The sequence below is a fragment of the Ixodes scapularis genome, unplaced genomic scaffold (genome assembly GCF_016920785.2).
Source record: "Ixodes scapularis isolate PalLabHiFi unplaced genomic scaffold, ASM1692078v2 PGA_scaffold3__209_contigs__length_174095766, whole genome shotgun sequence".
NCBI classification, from domain to species: Eukaryota; Metazoa; Arthropoda; class Arachnida; order Ixodida; family Ixodidae; genus Ixodes; species Ixodes scapularis.
In genome coordinates, this window is record NW_024609868.1 from 170,974,636 (window position 1) to 170,995,628 (window position 20,993).

Consider the following 20,993-nt stretch of genomic DNA (forward strand, 5'->3'; position numbering starts at 1 on the left):
CGAACGAAAACTTGTTACCCAAGCAGAACTTTCGGCCTCCTAGCCCTCCAAACCGCTGAAAACCTTTTATGAGATAGCATACGCACTCCAGGGAACTAGTATTTTGATTTGAAGCTAATACCTTTAGCGGATTACGGTTATCAAAATGCGCTTTTTTTTTTTTCTTTTTTTTTCTTTTTTTTTATTCGCTGACTTTCTGGGCAGGTGCGCCTCGCGCAGAAAGCCACTGTCATCTCTTGAGAAGATCCAAATGTTACCATTTTTGTAGCTGTGTATATTATGCACTTTAATCCGAGACACACTTTTGATACCTGGAGTATTTAATTTTTTGTAAATGTTTGAACATTTTTCCTCGTGTCAGAACAAGTAATTTTGAGCTTCAGATACTAAAACCTGGAGACTTTTGGGGCAGGTGCGCTTTTCACAGGATGCCACATTTATTAATGATAAGATACAAATTGTGCCTATATTGCAGCCTGTTAGGTGCTTTAGTTTGGTCAGAGAAAGCATTTTAATATTTGGCACTCTTTTTTTCTGAAAATGGTCTTTTGTGTCGTAACATGTATTTTCTGTGCTCTGGAGAATAATACGCGCCTACTTCTGGGTAGGTGCGTCTTTCAGGGGAAGCCACAATTATCAGCTGAGAAGATACAGATGCTTCTTATTCTGTAGCCTGCAATGTGTTGTACTGCAGTCCGAGAGAGCATTTTAATTTCTGCCACGTTCTTGTTTTCGCGATACCTCTAAAATGGTTCCTTCTGTCGGAGCATATAATTTTAAGCTTCAGAGACCCAGACCCGCAGACTTTTCTTGCAGGTGCGCTTTTCATAGGAACCCACAATTATGAATAGATCAGATATAAATGCTGCCTATACTGTAGCCTGGTAGGTGGTGTACTGTGGTCCGAGAGAGCATTTTAATATCTGGTACTTTTTTTTTGTGATTTTTTTGAAAATGTTTTTTTTAGTCGGAACATGTTATTTTAAGCTTAAGAGAACACCCGCAGACTTTTGGGGCAGGTGCACTTTTCACAGGAAGCCACAATTATCACTTGAAAAGATACAGGTTCTACATATTCTTCAGCGGGGTATGTCTTGTATTGTACCAGGAAAAAAAAATAATGAATGGTTTTCGTTTGTTTTCTTGTTGTTTACAATATTGTCCCTGACGTAAAAGTCACGGTGATATTATTTTGGCCTGTAGTCATTCACAAGATAGGAAAGGCATGGAAGTCCTCTGGCAGTCCTGCCTCTTGTGCAAAGCTTGATCGTTAGATAACCAGACGGCCTTTCGTGAGCTTGGAGCGAACTCGCGGATCCATGGTACCGGAAGGTGACGAGCACGTGTTAGAAGCCGGGCAGCCGAAAGAGACACCCTGCAACTCCAATATACGCCTCTGGCGTCACGTGACTAACGCTGCTGTCGCGCATGCGCAGACGTTCTTTTTTTTTTTTTCACCCAAAGCTGGTTTTAGCGTACGCGCACTGTCACCACCTGGTGTAGGAAAACCCTAAATTTTTGTGCTTTTTTTTTTTTTTTTTTTTTTTTGTGAAACAGCTTGCAGTTCTGCACATTACTGTAAGCGTGGCATTCTGGCCCAGGTGGCCGGTTCGAATCCCGGCCGAGGTGTCCGCAATCTGACGGAGGCTTATTGCGGAGAAGGCATCGTGTAACCCAGCTTTTGGTTGCACGTCAAAAGATTCCCAGGTGATCGAAATGAATCCTCAGTCCTCCGCTGGGGCGTGCCAGATCTGCCCGTCGTTGGTTTGGCACGTAAAACCCCCAAATTTGACTTTTGACTTCGTGCGATTCTGGTCAGTGCCGCACGTGCGTAAGTGCACGGATTTCCAGCGTGGAACGCGTGCTGAGCTCTAGGCATTCTTAGAGCTCGGCTACTCTCATCACCGCAGTGGTTGGACACGAGCCACTACCGGAGTGTCCGCCGAGGCGTTGATTGTTACGGGCCGAAGTCGAGTGTTCACGCAGTCCTCGTGTCCAATCCACGAGCCGCGCTCGACTGTCGTCAGGTGGGTGGTTTCGACCCAACAATTACGTCATCGAGGTTTCCGAAGGCAAGGCTCAAAGGAGCAGTCCCCTTTTATCCTCGCAATTCACCGCGGTCAAGAAGCTTCTGAGTCAGTGGCAGTACTCCTCTGTAAAGTCGTAAAATTTCCAACCCGATATCGTTTCATGACCCTTTATTATATCCCCCTTTTTGTTGTGCGTTTTGTTATTAAAAAAAAAATATTTAAAGAATTAAACAATAATCGAGCAGCAAGAAAACGGGTCTAATATTACGACTTGCGCGTGCCCGATACTTAGGCCGATGTAGAATTTCTGTTGTCACCCCTCTCGTCCGGTCAATTCTTCCCGAGTCAACGCTCTCGATGATGTCGATGTTAGATTCATTTTGCTGCTCACGGGTGGGAAAATCGTGAGCCAGCACTAATAATATGATTGGTCATTTTGTCTCACGAAAGTCACGTGACCTCACACGTGACGTCATGTGACGACAGTCCTATCTAACATTGCCAGTATTGCCGCTGAATTTAGCGTGGAAATGTTTCCGCTTTAAGAGCTGCGCTCTAATTCGGCGTTACAGTAAATTGTAAACGTCTTCAATTTTTTGGGGTTCTATTGTGCATCTTCAAAGAAAATGAGATGTGTCAGATAATAGTGCCAGCAATCTTAAAGAAGCGCGCGCTAAAAGTTCAATAAGTTCTTGTTCTTGGCATTAAGCATGGACGCCTCATTCAATGCAATCAAATCGGTGCGCATTTTGTTTGTGACAGTCAGGAGTCACCCACAATGAATTCGTGCCTCCAGGAGAAACTCTCGATCGACCTTTCCTCTCAGGAAGTCTTTGGAAGACTCATGAAAAGGGTGGAGCGTGTGAGACCGAGCACTGCACGCGCTTCGATGCTGCATCACGACAATACCCGGTGTCATATGACTACCTCCATCAATGCGTTCTTGGCATAAAAGAACATTCATGTGGTTCTCCAGCCGCTTTTCTGAAGGTCTCAGTCCTTGTAACTTTTTCCTTTCCCCCCCCCCCCCCCCCCCCCCCCCCAGGCTCAAAACCACTATACAAAACGTTATGTTGGTATTTCGGATAATATCTAGACGACCGCAAACGACCAGCTGAAACACATTCCAGCAGATCCCATTCAACAGTGCCACCATCAATGGAAACGACGCCTTCGTCGGTGTGTAGCTTTCCAAGTGAGAGCCTTGATGTATGAAAACTGTACTTTATTTCTAAGGAAAACAGTCGACAAACTTTTCTAACACAACGAAAGATTAATTAGAGTTTATAATAAGCCCAATCTACCATTTATTCTATTAGCACCAAGTGGTTTGCTGGACTTACCTCTCGGGATGGTTCTCTGCGCGAGACTTAATTCAACACCTGTTTTCTTCTGCAGCTTGAAAAACAACGCGTGCCGATTAAAAAGGTCACCTTCCCCAGAGAGCATCTGGATGCTTACAGAGCATGCGCCAAACTTCCCGGCGTGTTTCTTTTAAAAATAATAATAAGCCCCAGTTAATAGTCGCTGAAAAACCAGCGGCACAGTCAAACCGCTACTGCAAACAGGATGCAAGGGACAAAAAAAATGTCACAGCTGCTGCAACGAACTATAGCACGCTCTCCGAATGGCTGTGATTGAGGGCCCCATACCTGATGCTCGCTCGACCCTACTATTTTGTAGAAACGTGTGCAATAATAAACGCTGTCGCATCTAGATTACCGCATTGTATAGTTTAACTGCTCGTATTTGTTGTACTTAAAAAAATGATACCGCCGAGGCAACTTTCTTCTGGTAGCGTAATCGCGTTGTAAAACTCTTCTGTTTTTTTTTTGTGGAAAGGGGGGGCGGAACGTGTTTTTTTCTGGGCCCTGTACTTAACTTGATCCCCTCATTTAAAACCTAGGCCATGTACGTAACTTAGCCCCACGAACGACGATAATGACCCCTGGAGAAGGGGGACAAAGGACAAACACAAACCTTTAAACACAGCGAGGTGACAGGTGCGCGACCGAGAAAATCCGCCCTCTCCTGGTATTGAACAAGGAGCCTAATCATTTCCATTGGCGTGCTGTACCAACTAGGCCAGCCAAAAGTGTTTTTTTTTTTTGCTTAAAGCAGAGAACACATGTCAAATAATAATAAAAATGCTTTGCAAAGCTTTTGCAGTGCACGTTAAAAAGCTTTCATTTCCAATAGCTCTTTGCAAAGGCCTAGCCATTCGGGCTTGGGCTCACGGGTGGAAAAAAACACTTTCGCTTAGTGTAACAAAGTCAAAGAAATAAAACCGAACTTCTTTGGTATTGGGGTCGGCGTCACGCGCTGCCATGCGCGACCGCCATATACTGCACAGCCCTAAAAGAAAGAATATATCAAAAGCTACATTGCTTACGCTCAAAAACCGTATGCCGGACGGGCTGATAGAGAACTCTTTCTTTAACGTACACTGGGGACGTCCCAAAAAAAAAAAAACTGCGTTCCAACAGAAAATAAAAACGCGCTCGACGGTCTCGGGTTGTTTACACAACATGCAATGCACCGGCCATGGTACACCCACTCCCTTTTCTCTAAGCCAAGCTTTTACTGGGAGAGTATTGCTATGCAATTTGAAAAAGAAAGTTTTGACAGCGGGTGGTACACACATGCGCTTAACACGTTTGAGTACATCGCGACCATCGCTGCAACTGACACTTATGTACAGCGGGGAGGGAAACAAACTTAACACCAAGTCACGTTTTAACATCTTCTTGGTTACCAGAGACAGATACTCCAAAGAAAAGACAAAAAGTTGAAAGCGTCGACAACCTCTTTGGGAAAGCCATACAGTCTTGATGACTCACCGACGTAGGATGATACAACAAAGGTCAGCAAATGAGGTGACAGTTTTGTTTAAATGAACGCGCGTATGAAAGGGTGGTCTTGATCGCGGAGAAAAAAGAAACGTGACACCGATTGTCGTACAAACAAATGCGATAATCCCAATCCGCCATTACTGACCCGATGAAACAGATTGTCGCGCCTCATGGGCTCCCAAGACGAGTTCCAGATGTATGTCGCAAAAACGCTGTGAAACTTTTGCACGTCGTGCGGGCACAATCAATTACTTGCAACCCATACCATAACGTGGCATTAAGAAAAACATTGCAAACAGTCGCGAGCGCAAAAATGGACAGGTCCCGCCTCTTCCAGTGAGAGGCGCACCTACCGATTCGGTGGCGACACCCGACCAATAGGACTTATTTTCACGATAGCAGTTTAAAGGCACGCCGAGGTATGTGCATGGCGCCCGGTCCCAGCTGACGCCTTCAAGAACTGAAGGCGTTGTGGCCCACGCCCCATGCCGAAATTCACGGCACTTTTCCCAGTTTACTGCTGCCCCTGTGGCCTCACAAAACCTCTTTACCAACGCCACGGCGGCACTAACGCTTCTTTTTTCGCTGCGAAATACTGCTCTATCATCGGCATAGCTCATTATCTTGATCTCAACGTCCCCCGACCGGCAACCACGACAATTATAGTTCCCTAAAAGACTCAAACAGAACAGTTTCAAATACAGATTAAAAAACAAAGGTGACAGAGGACACCCTTGCCTGACTGATGACCGGACATTAATTTCTTCGGCCAACTCTTGGTTTCCGATAAGCTTTGTCGTACAACCCCTATATGTCATTTTGGCCCCTTCCAAAATGAGTGTGTCAACATTGGCACGCTCCAACACATCAAAAAGAGCGTCGTGTTTAACGCGGTCAAAAGCCTTGTCAAGGTCTATTTGGAGCATAGCGACTTGATCTATGTCATTGTCGCATGTCTACAAAACACTACGCGCAACGTGAACGTTTGTTGCTATAGACCGCCCTTGAATCCCACAAGTCTGGTGCTCACCTATGATCTGGCAGGCGATGCTCTGAAAACGGCGCGCCAAAATTTTTGCAAAACCTTTATAATCGGCGTTGCACAGCGTTATCGGTCGATAACCTGTGACTTTTCTAAGCTTGTCAGCATCGTCGCTTTTGGGGATTAAAACAGTATACGTTCGGGCAAACGAAGGTGGCAACCCCTTACGCTCGTACGCTTCGGAGATTACACATAGCAAAACACTAGCCACCACGTTCTTAAACTGTTTGTGAAACTCTCCCCTCAACCCGTCTGGCCCCGGCGTTTTTGCGCTCGGCAAGTAGTCGATCACCCTCTCCACCTCCTGCAGCGTAATAGGCTGTTTGAGCCTTTCCTGCTCCTCTGCGTCTAATTGAAGTAGGGCTTTAAGAAGGCCCGCAAACATAGGATCTCTCCTCCCGTTGGCTTGGCTCTCAGAAATATTCCTATAATGGTCCACAAAAGCCTTCCAAATATGGCTGGGGCTCGTGCTACTTACACCCTGGTACTCGATCTCGCCGATTTCATCGCGGAGTGCGTAGCGTTTTTCCTCCGCTAAGGCTCGTTTTGTAGGTTGCTCTCCCATTGCGTATTTTGCTGACCGAGCACGAACTATGGCACCCCGGTATACCGCTAGCGATGCAACTCGTCTATTTGTGCTCTAACGCTTTCTATGTTTTTAAGACCTACGCCAGGCCTTTCACACTCCGCCCTCAAAAGCGCTAGCAAATTATAGCTGATCTCACGCTCACTGCTGCGCGCCGCAAACGCCAAAACGGTAGATCTCTCGATAGCGATCATCTTAATTTCCTGCTCGGCGAGTTCCCACGCCTCAAAAATGTCGCTCGCACTTCCTTCAAAAACGTTTCTGAAAGCTTTACCTGCTGCTTCAAGAAAAGCATCATCCTTCAGGAGCTTTGGCCTTCGGTTGCGCTCTTTCACCGCTTGTTGTTGAAATTAGGTAATGATCAGAATAAAACACGGGATGACGCGGTACTTTGTTAACAACGTGACCATAGAAGCTGAAATATACACTCTGTCTAACCGAGCATGATATGAAGCTTGAAAGTGGGTGAAGCGCATCTCGCACGTGTCGGGTTTAATGGTACCAGCGTCTATCAGATAATAATCTTGGAGCAATTCCGCCAGAACTGCCGCACTTCTACGAGTCAGCGCGCTGTCGCGACGGTGCTCTGTCTGCTGCTCTGACAACGCAGTTAAAATCACCTAACAGAACACTCGTCCTATCACAGTCTACGGCGTAAGCCTGAAAAAAACGAAACCCGGTCTGTCACCGCACTGGGGGCATGTTTGCGAATAAGCCGCCAGTGAACTGCTGAAAAAGAAAAATCACACACAATAAAACGTCCTTCCGTGTCGGTGGTGACGTCCAACTCCGACAAAGGAAAAGTATTTTTCAAAAACAAAAAACAACCCCCCGAAACACCGACAGCGTGCGTGACAAACTTCATACGAAAGTAGAAAAGGTTTCAGTGCACTGGCTACCTGCTCCTCCTCAGCCATCTTGGTTTCTTGCAACGCTAAGAAATCGAGCCTCTCTTCCATTAGTAAACGTTGTACTTGGTACTGTTTCTTATGCGCGTTAAAGCCTCGAACGTTTAGCGTCGCTACCTTGAAGGCTGTATCAAGCTTACACATAAAGGGTTGTGGCATCGCACTTGCCTTGACAATCGTGTGAAAGTAATGGACTACTTCCAAAACCGACGCGCCCCATCGCGGCGAAATTCCACGCAGTGCACTCTGGGAACTAGTTGGCCACTCAGTTTCGGTTTCGACTGAGCAGCTTCACCTCATGCTATCACTCCGCGACCGAACGCGCTGCTTGCGTTTTCGATTACCTGACTTTTCACGAACGTACAATAGACTCCTTCTCGAGCGATACAAAACGAAGACCGGGGCACTTTCCTTGCTTCCCGAAACACCGGATATTGTGCGTCCGTATGCGAACGTAGTAAGACGTGGCTAAGTCACCTCACCCTACGAGTGCATGTTTGAGCTCAATTTCAATAATCCCGTCTAGTACCACTGAACTAGAACTGAAATTTGTTAATCTGGAGCCTTATACGTATTTTGCTTGCCAAACGTCAGTTTCTTGTTACTTCATTGGGCGAAAAGAAATCCGCATCCTCAGGTATCAAAGTTGAGTCCAGCGTTTACGCATGAACTTTTAAGGAAACGCAATAAATTCGACCTAACTACTGCACAAAAGTTACTATGATGTCTTCCTCGTGTCATCATATATCTCCCACTCGAATTTTATGCTGGTAGAAGATTAATTTCTCGCAAACGCTGAGATCGGCTAGCTACGACAGAGGCCCTAACAAGCGTCCCCTACTCCTCGCTAAGCCTTTTTGGACGAGCTTTTACTGACGCCCAAGATCTGCGCCTGAACGGTGCGTCTGAAATTATCTCGGCATACTCAGGCAGGAGAAAAAACAAACACAAAACAAATATTATGGCCATTAGCAACCGTCAAACGCGCTTTAAATTCGTTCGAGCACTTGTGTGAAGAATGTCGCACCGTGCGCCGGACGGGCATGAACCCCTATGCTGTGCGCATAGGGGTTCATGCCCATCCGTCGCACTTCCGGGGAACGGTTCGACTCTCTTCACACAAGTGCTCGACTTTTGCTTTTTTCAAAACGGTCTGTATGTGCGAATTTGCCTATATGATTGCAGGATAACTTTATGTGCATACGCGATGTTGAATATTAATGGAATGCAAGCGGGTGGGGACTTCACTTCGTGCAGTGCTGCGGGTCAGTACAGATAGGAGATAAGAAGTGTGTCAAAATTGAGCTTTTCAATGGCGCCTCCGAGTTTTACCTCGCATACTCAGGCATATTAAGAAATACAGTAATTGCAAAAAGTAACATTTCGTCTATGGACGCACGAAACAAACAAACTTCCTGATCAACAACACTAGTGTAAAGGCGCGAGCTCGATGTATGCATACTTATTGGTTGCTACAGCTTGTTGATTCGTATACAAGCAAGATCCCCGAGCTTCGCAGCGTCGAGATTCCCAGCACTGGCTCGTCCACATACCTCGATTGGAACACTAACAGGAAGGTTCAAGTACAAAAATACAACAAGCATGTGTTAAGACAAGCTATACGTCTCAGGCTTGTGCTAAAGCTTCGAGGCCTGGCCATTTAGGTTAGTTTAGAGACCACAAATGACGCTCTCGGGACCAGAAAACCATCTCTTGTCGACGTGTCGATCGAAACCGAAACCATGCCACCCTCCTCCCTGGCCAACTAGTTCCCAGAGTGCAACGCGCGCCGTGTTGCATGCAGGGCTTTATGGAAGTAGTCTATTGAACCGGGCGTAGCCGCCTAAAGCGCGAGACACATGCGCGTCAAAACTGTCCGATCCGGCGTGCGAACTGTCGGGAAGATGGCTGGCCCCGAATCGCCGCACCGGACGGTTCGCGACACATGGTTTCCGACGCGTCGTTGCGTCGCTCCGTTCAGCTCCGCCCAGTTTCGGGTGTCCCTCTACTAAATGGATGGATGGATGCTAATGGCTATATTTATAACGGGCGGTAGCTCGCGCCACCTAGCCTAGAAAACTAAAATACTTCCTTGTTTATGGTTATAATGCAATTAAATGCAAAGGTGCAAGCGAGCTGGACAGTAATGATGAAAATTTTTGATAAAAGTAATGATAAAATACTTCCCTCGCCCTTCTTGGTTTTTCTGACTTTAAAACAAACAATATTCTTATTGCAATCTATTAAAGTGTGCTTGTGGGAAGATTTTCCGTGAGGCTGTTTTTCTGCTCAACATCACTTAATCGCCAAGGACGGCAGCGGACCTTAGAGCCATCCCAGCCATATATCCCAGCGAAACGAGCACTGCGTACAAATCACGCGACTACGTACGGCGCGCATTGCTGCGTCTCTCCCGAAGCTCACATGACACTGGAATGGCTCGTTGCGTCCGCTGCTGTCCATCTAAGGTGAAACCGAGTATATTCGGGTGTCGATCGGTCCCAGAAAGCCGGCTTGCTTTGGCGCGAGAAATCAGCAGCTCGTTTTGTGCGCGCGGGAAAACTCGATGGTGTCCGTTTCCTTCACAACCACGACTCGCGTCGCGTGACACACCGCGCACCGCCACGTCGGTTTCCCCGAACCACGTAGTGCCTCCTCGCCCGATCGGTCCGAAAGTCACGTGACAACATGACCTTCGTGCCATCCGTGCTCATTGGCTGCGGCCCTCCGAAAATCGGACCGTGCGTGCGGCGATATCTGGCAAGTTGGTCGCATGCCGGCGCCGGACGGAGCTCCTGTCCGACGCTCCGGTGCGACGAAAACCCTCGCCCTCGGACGTCGTTCCGGCGGTTCGCACGTCGGATCGGATGGATTTTTCGCGCATGTGTCTCGCGCTAGACACATGCGCGTCAAAACTGTCCGATCCGGCGTGCGAACTGTCGGGAAGATGGCTGCTCCGATTCGCCGCACCGGACCGTTCGCGACACATGGTTTCCGACGCGTCGTTGCGTCGCTCCGTTCAGCTCCGCCCAGTTTCGGGTGTACCTCTACCAAATGGATGGATGGATGCTAATGGCTATATTTATAACGGGCGGTAACTCGCGCCACCTAGCCTAGAAAACTAAAATACTTCCCTCGCCCTTCTTCGTTTTTCTGATTTTAAAACAAACATAATATTTTTATTACATTCTATCAAAGTGTGCGTGTGTGAAGATTTTCCGTGAGGCTATTTTCGTGCTCAACATCACTTAATCGCGAAGGACCGCAGCGGACCTTAGAGCCATCCCACCGAAACGAGCACTGCGTACAAATCACGCGACTACGCACCGCGCGCATTGCTGCGTCTCTCCCGAAGCTCACATGACACACGACATTGGAATGGCTCGTAGCGTCCGCTGCTGTCCATCCTAAGGTGAAAAGGGGTATATTCGGGTTTCGACGGGCTTGATCGGTCCCAGAAGGCAGGCTTGCTTTGGCGCTCGAAATCAGCAGCTCGTTATGTGCGCGCGGGAAAACGCGATGGCGTCCGTTTCCTTCACAACCACGACTCACCGCGCGTGACGCACCGCGCACCGCCACATCCGCTTCCCCGAACCACATTGCGCCTCCTCGACCGATCGGTCCGAAAGTCACTTGACAACATGACCTTCGCCATCCGTGCTCATTGGCTGCGGCCACTGCGGCCTTCCGAAAATCGGACCGTGCGTGCGGCGATATCTGGCAAGTTGGACGCATGCGGGCGCCGGACGGAGCCCCCGTCCGACGCTCCGGTGCGACGAAAACCCTCGCCCTCGGACGTCGTTCCGGCGGTTCGCACGTCGGATCGCATGGCTTTTTCGCCGGCTGTATGGCACAGCCTTGGAACGGCCCCGCTTGTTCTTCTCCATCCCCAGCCAAGGGTTGGCGTTGAAGGCCATGCTGGGTGACAGGGGCGTGTCCTCGAAGTCGCGCTTGGGGGAGTCGGTCGACTCGTTCATGACGACAACGCCTCCCGGGCGGCCCTTCTCAGAGGTCGGGGGATAGGCAGCGGGCGAGACAGCGCCGAGGGAAAGGATATCGAAACCTTGTTCTGGGACGCCCGGGCCAACGCGTCCTCGTCGTCTGCCACGGAGACTTGCGCAGGATCATCGTCTCCGGCGGGGTTTCCCTGGGGTTGCGTGGTCGGTTTGGCGTCTTGCTCCAGACCCTCAAGAACCAGCTCGGCCTCGTTGACCTCCATGGTTAGCGGTGGAAAGTCGTCTCTCGGGTCTCCACCAGTGGCGCGGGCGTATGTCCTCAGGCAGTCTTCTCTGTCGCGACCAAAACGGAAGCACACCGAGCACTTCGGCACTCGACAGTCGCGCCTGATGAGCCCGGCGCGCTTGCAACGCAAGCAGACCGGTGCTCGCCCCCGGATGACGATGAGGGCGTTCCCTCCCTAGGGCCTCAGTCGGTGAGGCATGCCGTCGGGCGTGGCGCCGCTCTTGAGGGTCATGCGCACAATGCGCGTCGTCGACTTGATGGCCTCAAAATCCTCGACACGCCACTTCTCGCGGGAGACTTGTACGACTTCGTCATACGGCTCAAACAGTTTGCTCAACGCGTCATCGTGGACGTGGAAGGGGACCCAGCGTACGCGAAGGCGAACCTCGGTGGAGCAGGGGTCAATGACGACGCACCGTAGCTTCTTGATGTTGAGCTCCTTTGCGCTGACCAGTCGATCTTTGGCTTCGGGCGTCCGAAGCATGGCCAGCCATACATGGTTCATTTCATATGCGTCCAGCGAGGTGATATCAGATGAAACAGCGATACGCCTGAGTTCCTGGCGGAAGTCTTCGATCCGATATGGACGCCCCTTGAGGTCGCAGTGAAGCATGACTGAGTTTAAAACCGTTGAACCGGTAGGTACGGGTGGTACAACAATTTTGTACTCTTCCGAGGAAGATTCGCCAACAGCAGAAAAAGAACCACGGCCGGCAAGGGCCGATGTCGCCGCTCCGTCGGAGCTAGTCATCAAGCGACCGTCTCGTGCGAGCGCAGAAGCAGAATCCCAGCCAGAAGTTGGACGTCAGTAGAGCAAACGGGTTATATCAGCCGCCACCACTCTAATATCAAAAAGGGTAAACGGCCTGCATTTTAAGGTTATGATGATACTGCAATTAATGCAAAGGTGCAAGGGAGCTGGACAAGAATAATGATAAAAATCCCTGGAAAAGAGGAACAAGGGGCAAAGGACAAACACAAGCCTCAAAACGCAGCTAGACGACTGGAGCGAGACCGATAAAATTCGTTTGGAAGGCGGCTGAAAAAATCCGTTTGCTCTACTGACGTCTCACTCCTTTGGGGTTATGTTCGGCAAATGTTTCGTTTCTCCTAAAAAAAACAAAAGTGACGACATCGCGTCTGTTTGGTTCGAGACTCAAATGACGAAAGTTCCCTATGAAAATGTGGGCGGAGACGGGTAAATTGAGCGCCGGAAGTGACAAAACTTTGAGAGACTTATCGTTTTCTTGCTGTTTCGTCTGAAAAGGGAACGAGTTCGTCGATGGTTTGTTTCGGCGTGAAATCGATTGACTTTGTCTCATTTAAGTAATAGGTGCATTTTTGTACCGAAAACAAGGCTCGATTGTGTTTATTAGTGTCTGTGACATGAATGAGAAATATTTTACAATTATCTGCGGCTGGCAAACGATTCAAAATGGATTGTGCTACCGCATCGTCGAGAGCGCAGTGGCGAGGCTGCGATGGCAACGTTTGTGTCCTGCGAGGCCGTGCTCGTCTTACCATTTACCGCTATGCAAACAAAGCTGTGTTGGTGTCGTGTCGTCACCGCATCGAATGTGAATTCTAGCGAAACCGGCGAAACACCCAGCGTTGCGTTCGTCTCGGTAGTGCACGTACTACGCCATGTTGACACATCGAGATCTCCGTGGACCGTGTACTAGGGTTCACACTCGTGCCATCTTCCGCAAATGAGTTACCGGAAATCCAGCGTTACGACCACGGTACGTCTAATTCTTCTCCGTCTTCAGTGCTAGTGATTTAGCCCCGGGCAGAGAGCATAACAAAATTACGTTGCCCAACTTATGTTGTTTTGCTGTACTCCTAATAATAACAGTAATAGCACCAGGGATTGTAAAGTACCTAGGTACAAGTAACTGGAAATCGGTATCTATATAATTTTGTTGTCCCTGAGGTACAAGCCGAGGTACTTTCATTTCTCGGTATCTGTATCTTAGGTGCATTTTTCAGTAACTTGTAACTAAGCGAAATAACTTTTTACTGGTACTTTTCTATTGACTTCGTCAAAGTTGTAGAAACTATAAATCTTGAAATATTAACACACTACCATATGTCGTGATTAACGTTGAGTTGGGTACGACTCAACAGTTAGGCACTGACTCGATCGAACGACGTTTTAGCGAGCGAAACCCCGCCCATGATGTTTCATCGAACAACACTTCAGCGAATGGCGGTGTTCATTTATTTAAGCGAATGGTTGATTAGTGGTGCCGTTCTAGCGACACCAATTTATCGAGTCACTTCAGAACTTTGTTTAGGGAAAATGGCGCCCTGCTTCTTTTATCTCAAACCAAAATCTACTTCATTGCCTGTTTGAAGCTCCTCTGACAGCAATACAAAGGAGGAGATAACTTGAAAGATATGCGCAGTTTCTGTTGCCTGTATCTTGACCTGGTGGTGGATCTCTTCTGTCATAAATACAATATAAAATATGATTGAAAATAAATTATGGTTTCAATAGTAAAGCAGTGTAACATCCCGTATATAATACAGTTTCCACTTAATACATGGGATTTTGCAGTTATCAACATACCTCGGCAAACCTTAATCGTGAGGGCCCTCACTCACCATCACCTTCACCATCTTCACAAGTGAGGTGAGGGTAAGTGAATTTCTGAACCAGGAAAATTCATGAGTTTGAGGGTGAGTGAGGGCCGTGAGGGCTTTGAGGACCGTGAGTGCGTGAGGGGTATGAGTGCGTGAGGGCCGTGAGGGTAGTGAGTGCGTGAGGGGCGTGAGGGTGGTGAGTGCGTGAGGGGCGTCAGGGCCATGAGTGCGTAAGGGGCGTGAGGGTGGTGAGTGCGCGAGTGGCGTGAGGGCGGTGAGTGCGAGAGGGCCATGAGAGTGTGAGGGACGTGAGGGCGGTGAGTGCGCGAGGGGCGTGAGGGCGGTGAGTGCGTGAGGGGCGTGAGGGCCATGAGTGCGTGAGGGGTGTGAGGGCGGTGAGTGCGTGAGGGGCGTGAGGACCATGAGTGCGTGAGGGGCGTGAGGGCGGTGAGTGCGTGAGGGGCGTGAGGGCCATGAGTGCGTGAGGGGCGTGAGGGCGGTGAGTGCGTGAGGGCCATGAGAGCGTGAGGGGCGTGAGGACGGTGAGTGAGTGAGGGGCGTGAGGGCCATGAGTGCGTGAGGGGCGTGAGGGTCATGGGAGCGTGAGGGGCGTGAGGGCGGTGAGTGCGTGAGGGACGTGAGGGCCATGAGTGCGTGAAGGCGTAAGGGCGGTGAGTGCGTGAGGGCCATGAGAGCTGTGAGGGCGGTGAGTGAGTGAGGGGCGTGATTGCCATGAGTGCGTGAAGGGCGTGAGGACAATGAGTGCGCGAGGGCGTGAGGGCGGTGAGTGCGTGAGGGGCGTGAGGGCGGTGAGTGCGAGAGGGCCATGAGAGCGTGAGGGAAGGGAGGGCGGTGAGTGCGTGAGGGGCGTCAGGGCCATGAGTGCGCGAGCGGCGTGAGGGAGGTGAGTGCGAGAGGGTCATGAGAGTGTGAGGGACGTGAGGGCGGTGAGTGCGCGAGAGCGTGAGGGCGGTCAGTGCGTGAGGGGCGTGAGGGCCATGAGTGCGTGAGGGGCGTGAGGGCGGTGAGTGCACGAAGGGCGTGAGGGCGGTGAGTGCGTGAGGGGCGTGAGGGCGGTGAGTGTGTGAGGGCCATGAAAGCGTGAGGGGAGTGAGGGTGGTGAGCGCGTGAGGTGCGTGAGAGCCATGAGTGCGTGAGGGGCGTGAGGGCGGTGAGTGCGTGAGGGGCGTGAGGGCGGTGAGTGAGTGAGGGGCGTGAGGGCCATGAGTGTGTGAGGGCAATGAGAGCGTGAGGGTGGTGAGTGCGTGAGGGGCGTGAGGGTCATGAGTGCGTGAGGGGCGTGAGGGGGGTGAGTGCGCGAGGGGCGTGAGGATCATGAGTGCGTGAGAAGCGTGAGGGCGGTGAGTGCGAGAGGGCCATGAATGCGTGAAGGGCGTGAGGACGGTGAGTGCGTAAGAGCGGTGAGTGCGTGAGGGGCGTGAGGGCCATGAGTGTGTGAGGGGTGTGAGGTTCCGTGGGAGTGAGTGAAGGGTGAGTGTGACTGTGAGGAGGAGGCTGAGTGAGGGGCTGAAGGTGAGTGTAGCTGTGAGGGTGAGGGTGATGAGGGGCTTAGGTGAGTGTGGCTGTGAGGGTGAGGGTGATGGAGGGCGACCTAATATTCCGACTTTTGATTATCAATAATAAAAAAGTTCCAAAAAAAAGCTTATTTTTTTTCCAACTAACGAAAGGAAAAAGACGAGGAACCTTCAAGTCTTTCGCTCGTTGTCGCGAAGGTTAGATGCATTTGCACACGACTCATGCGTTTCTTCATGCGGCCAACGTCTCCTGGGCCCGTCCACGTCAGCACCGGCTCACGTGAATGCGGTTTTCCTTGTTCCTCGCATTGACACCAATAAAGCGCATTTATCCAACTCGTTTTTGTTTGTATGCATAGTATAAAAAGCTTTACTTCCAATATATTTTGACAGATTTGGGGGAAATAAATAAATGAAGTTTCTTTGAAGTAACTCTGTCTTACCTAGGTACATTTTTAAGCGAGTATCTCGGTGTGTACCTAGGTACCTTTTTGTATGAGTAACTGTGACTGTATCCTAGGTGCATTTTTGAAGTAACTTTTACAACCCTGAATAATATTCATGTTTGCTTGACATATCCGTACCCGAGACAGAAGATGGCTTGTGCACAGCTATGCATAAGAATGAGTTCATCGCCCCATCTGGGATGCGTCCGAATGAATTTATGAAGTGCTATGGGGTGGTGCTTCCACCGCACCTTCTAATTTGCGGATCAATCCTGAAATTAGCTACTGTGGAGTAGGTCATTTTAAACTTAGTTTGTTGCACTGAAATCTCTCTAACTCCCACAATCCCGGCGCAGCCTTGCTTGGTATACTCCAATTTTAGGGCCTCCACAGTGCTCTACATCTATTTTACTCTTCGTGTTCTGAATCCTTGCAGCACGCCAGCAACATTCAGAATATATGTGTGGTGGAAGTTCTAGATGGCACAGTATTGTCAGACAGTGAATACAGCATGAAAACCACCCGTGAACATGATGGTCCCTGCTCAGGGTTTCAACTTGAACAAGCTACACAGCATTGTCTGATTAGTCTTCGAATTAATTTTGCAGGTTATGACAGTGATGCCCCTTGTTGGAATCCGTCCCAAGTCTCGGACCCGTGTTGTGTAAAGGATATTGGCCTCAAGATCGACCTAGAGGTGGCGCTACGGTCGCGCTATCATCATCATCAAAGCGGGGATAGGAGAACGGCCGCCCCATAGGCTCTCCACGTTCGCGCGCGAGACGGCGTAGATTCTTGCGTTTATTTTGTCGCATACTATTGGTGGCAAAACAATTCTAGCGGAAAAGGATGCGGTACTGTTCGGTGCTTCAGTGAAGATCAAATCGTGTTGCCAGCGTGCGGCCTAAATTTGTATAATCGCTTCTGTGTGTGCGTCGTCTGCTCTAGGCAGACGTTAAAAAGCATGGATCACCACGACCGATGCCTGTCTCCGGCTGAACTGGAATATTTATATTAAATATTTGTTTATTTTAAAATGGATGTACCGGTTCATCAACATGGGAATTAAAAAAAAAATTCCAACCCAGATAACAAAATACTGGTGTTGTGGGCTGTGAAATCGCACCCTCTGTGCTTTGTTTTTTTTTAACTTCTAGCTTTTGCAGTAATATAATAATCTAGAATGAAGATAAGTTAGCGCTGTAATGGAAATTACCATGCTATTAAGTTCCTCTGCCTTTTTACTGTGCCATAGTGTGGGTAAGTTCTTTGGTGTCTGAAAAATCGAATGCGTTGCGATGAGGAGAGAGTGTCTCTTCTAGTTAAGATCTGCAAGCTGCAAAGTTGGCAGGACAACTGAAACAAACTGTTCTAATATATCTGCCGAGACTGTAATAAAAGAGTGTAACCGAGCAACGCAGCGATGTTCCTATTATTAAGTGCTTTTCTCGGTAGTGTGGGTTCACCCGCTTGAATTTTCTTGGTGAGCGCCGCGGATGTCAAAAGGCTAATACTATAAATATCTGGCTAAATAATCTTGTATTCAAACATGGCAGACTTTGCAACCCAAACACACGACGCGCACCACAACACAGACAGCATCAATCGCAGTGATACTCTTTTATTGATGAGGGCTAGCGACCTTCACGAGACATTCCGATCACCCTCCGCCCTCACCTAACGTACATCGGGACTGGACAGTTCATTGATTAACTTTCAGATTATTCAAGTAATGCTTTAATGGCAATTCTTTTTGCCGGTTAATTGGAGGCTTGTGCTGGAGAGAGTCAACAAGGAGTAAAAAATGCCTGCATTAATATTTTTGACGTCTCTATTTCTTTTGTGGCACAGGCTTGCACGGTAAACCACTTCAGCGTGCTTGTCATTTCGCCGAGGGTGATTATATTGTTTAAATAATAACTTTAAAAAAAGCTTAATTTTAAAAGGCTTCCCGTGTTCATATTTATGTAGGACTCACAACGTGAAGTTTAAAATGGGAATGCAATATGTCATTTAAGGCATAGAGTAAAACCAGCAAAAAAATGTGTAGTTTTAACGTCTTTCACTCAATATGAGTGAAAGACGTTAATCAACATACGGATTTATTGATTGATTAGTCTATTAAAGGATAGTGATCAGTCGGGTTACTTTTCTAATCAAACCACAGACCCACTCAACATTCGATGCTTTATGAAAGCCACGGTTTGTGCGAGATAACAAAAAACACGTGGGACCGGCGATTGTATACAAACCAACACACTAAGATTATGGAAACTTCCGACTTAATAGTAATCGCTTTGCTGAATTTCTACGCATGGGAAACGATACAACACAACCTTTAGTAAGAAGAAACGGCAACGAAAACACAAAACATTTAATAAGGAATGTCAAGCTCAGCCTCAAACGGGCTTGCGTCGTCGAGATCCATGCTTCTGAGCGTGCGCCCGTAGCAGACGACGCACGGCGGGATCCCCGCTTTCGGACGTTCCCAATTTCGGCCGCACGGTGGCGACACGGTTCGATCTCGAGGCGAATTGCTGTTGTCGTGACACATTCCCCAAAGTCTGCAGCCCCCGCCATTTCGGAATGTCTGTTCCCAGATGTGTGAAGTCATCCGAGCGTGTCGGACTGGTACTTTCTGCCACCTGATGAGTTTACCAAGAGTGCAAGCACTTTAACAGGTGGCTGTGGTATAGCAGTGGCGACAGCACCAGCCAGTAGAGCTGCCGTCTGTTACGCCTGAAATAAATTAGAGTATACCAATGCTGGATATTGTTTTATCGCAAAGTGGTTGTTATTTTTCTTGCTTTGCTTGCAAGTAGTTTGCCTCTCGAAGGATCAGGTGAAGGTTTCTTGGTTTCACCCCTATCACATAGCGGAGCACCTAAATTCATCAAATATCCGCATTTTGAGATGAATAGCCTGAAGAGATCGCGGGCCCAACAGGGTTTGAAGCTCCAGCCGCCCCACGGATGATGATCACCAACTGGAGCTTGAATACCTGGTTGATGACTGGAACCTGTTATGTCTCTTTGTCACGCTCGCTGGGCCATCAGGCAGGTTGAAATAACTGTAAGACAGGAATGATTGACTTACACATTGTAGAGAAATTATGCTAGTTTGATTATGTTTCAAGTAACGGACGTGATCATGTGTACATCCCTGATGGAGGAGTTAAAATGTTATACCAAGGCTGAATGGAGCTTCACGCAGCTCGTACTAGCAAACCTAATATACTGTAATTAGCTTCCATAAAAGGTGACTCGAATGTTTGTGGAGAATGTAGCAATGCCATTAACCCTTTGATGGTGGTCGTATAAACGCGAAACTACAAACACCGCAGGAGATGTTGCTATTTGTTATGTCTTTGGTGAACTATAAACATTATATTCCCAGATTGTTTCACATTGCTGGGCTACATATAGTTTCCAAATTAGACGCTCCGCGCATGTGATAGTCACTTCTCATTCCGGCTGCTCTACTGGTAGAGCCCATGGGAGGAAGCACAGGCACTTCGAATTCAGACTTCAAACACTTTTCGGTTATAAATTGGAAAGATAGGACCTGATCATGCGGCGGTGAAGTTGTGTAAAGTAACTCCGGTTAGGAATCTGAAGCAGCTGGAATGTTGCGGAAGGAAATACACTCAAATAAAAGCGAATGGAAGAAAGACTAACAATATTAATCCCTGGAGAGAGGTAACAAGAGGGACAAAGGACAAACACAAATCTCCAAACACAGCTGGGTGACTGGTGCACAACTGAAAAAAAAAAAATCTGCTTGGTCCTGGTATCGAAACAAGAGCCACTCCATTTTCAGTGGAGAGCTCTACCGACTGAGCTAACCAGGAGCTCGATGACCAGGACCAGTCACCCCGCTGTGTTTGGAGGTTTGTGCTTGTCTTTTTTCGCCCTTGTTCCTTCTCTCCGGCGATTATTATTGTTATCATTGTCCAGCTCGCTTGCACCTTTGAATTAATTTCATTATGATCGAAGAAAAGTGACAACTTTTTGCCTTCAATATTTTCTGTTGGTACTTCTAATCCTAAACAGCCTGCAAGCACTGTACCTAAACAGCCTGTGCATTGACCCTTTATGATATTCCTTTGCAAACAAAACCGGCCCACTGGGAATCGTCTTTTAGAAAAAAAATCGACTGTCCAAGATTTAATAGATACTGTGCAAGAAAACAATGCTTTCGTGAGCAGTTTCTGGGATGCGCAATGCCCATAGTTTGTGCCTAAGGCGCATGCTCTGCGATGCGGCGAACACGGCTGTAGGACCTATCGTCGAACGACAATTGGTCGCACGTCAGCAGGGCTCTTGGTCACATAGGGCAATTCGTCAAAAAATTAAGTTTTTCTCGTTCTTATCATTGGAATTTTTGACGTTTATCGAACATAGTTCTTCCATGTGAGTATAATTACCAGCGACCTCCTTCCTCCATTTACTTATTTTGTTCTCGACACAAGAAATTAGACTTTTACAAAATTTTAATAGACACTGACTAGCGTAGAATACCGTGCATCTGCCCATTCCACACTAAATGCCCATTCCCCGATTTGTAAGATCTGTGAAAATACGCACAGCACATTTACATGCAGAACTAATGACCTGATAAGTGCCCATCCCCCATTTTTCCGCAATTACATCAATTTTTTAGTGGGCGCTTGCCCCTTTATTTTGAGGTACTTATGCCTTGTCCACCACACTCTTGACACCTCCCTGTTACTAATGAAAAAATAGATGGCAAATTGCTGGGCAATT

General features: G+C 48.3%; 1 pseudogene; it reads right to left on the reverse strand.

Moving 5' to 3' along the window:
* Positions 1-636: 636 nt before the first annotated feature.
* LOC121047394 overlaps positions 637-20,993 on the reverse strand; it is a 28,886-nt pseudogene continuing 8,529 nt past the window's right edge.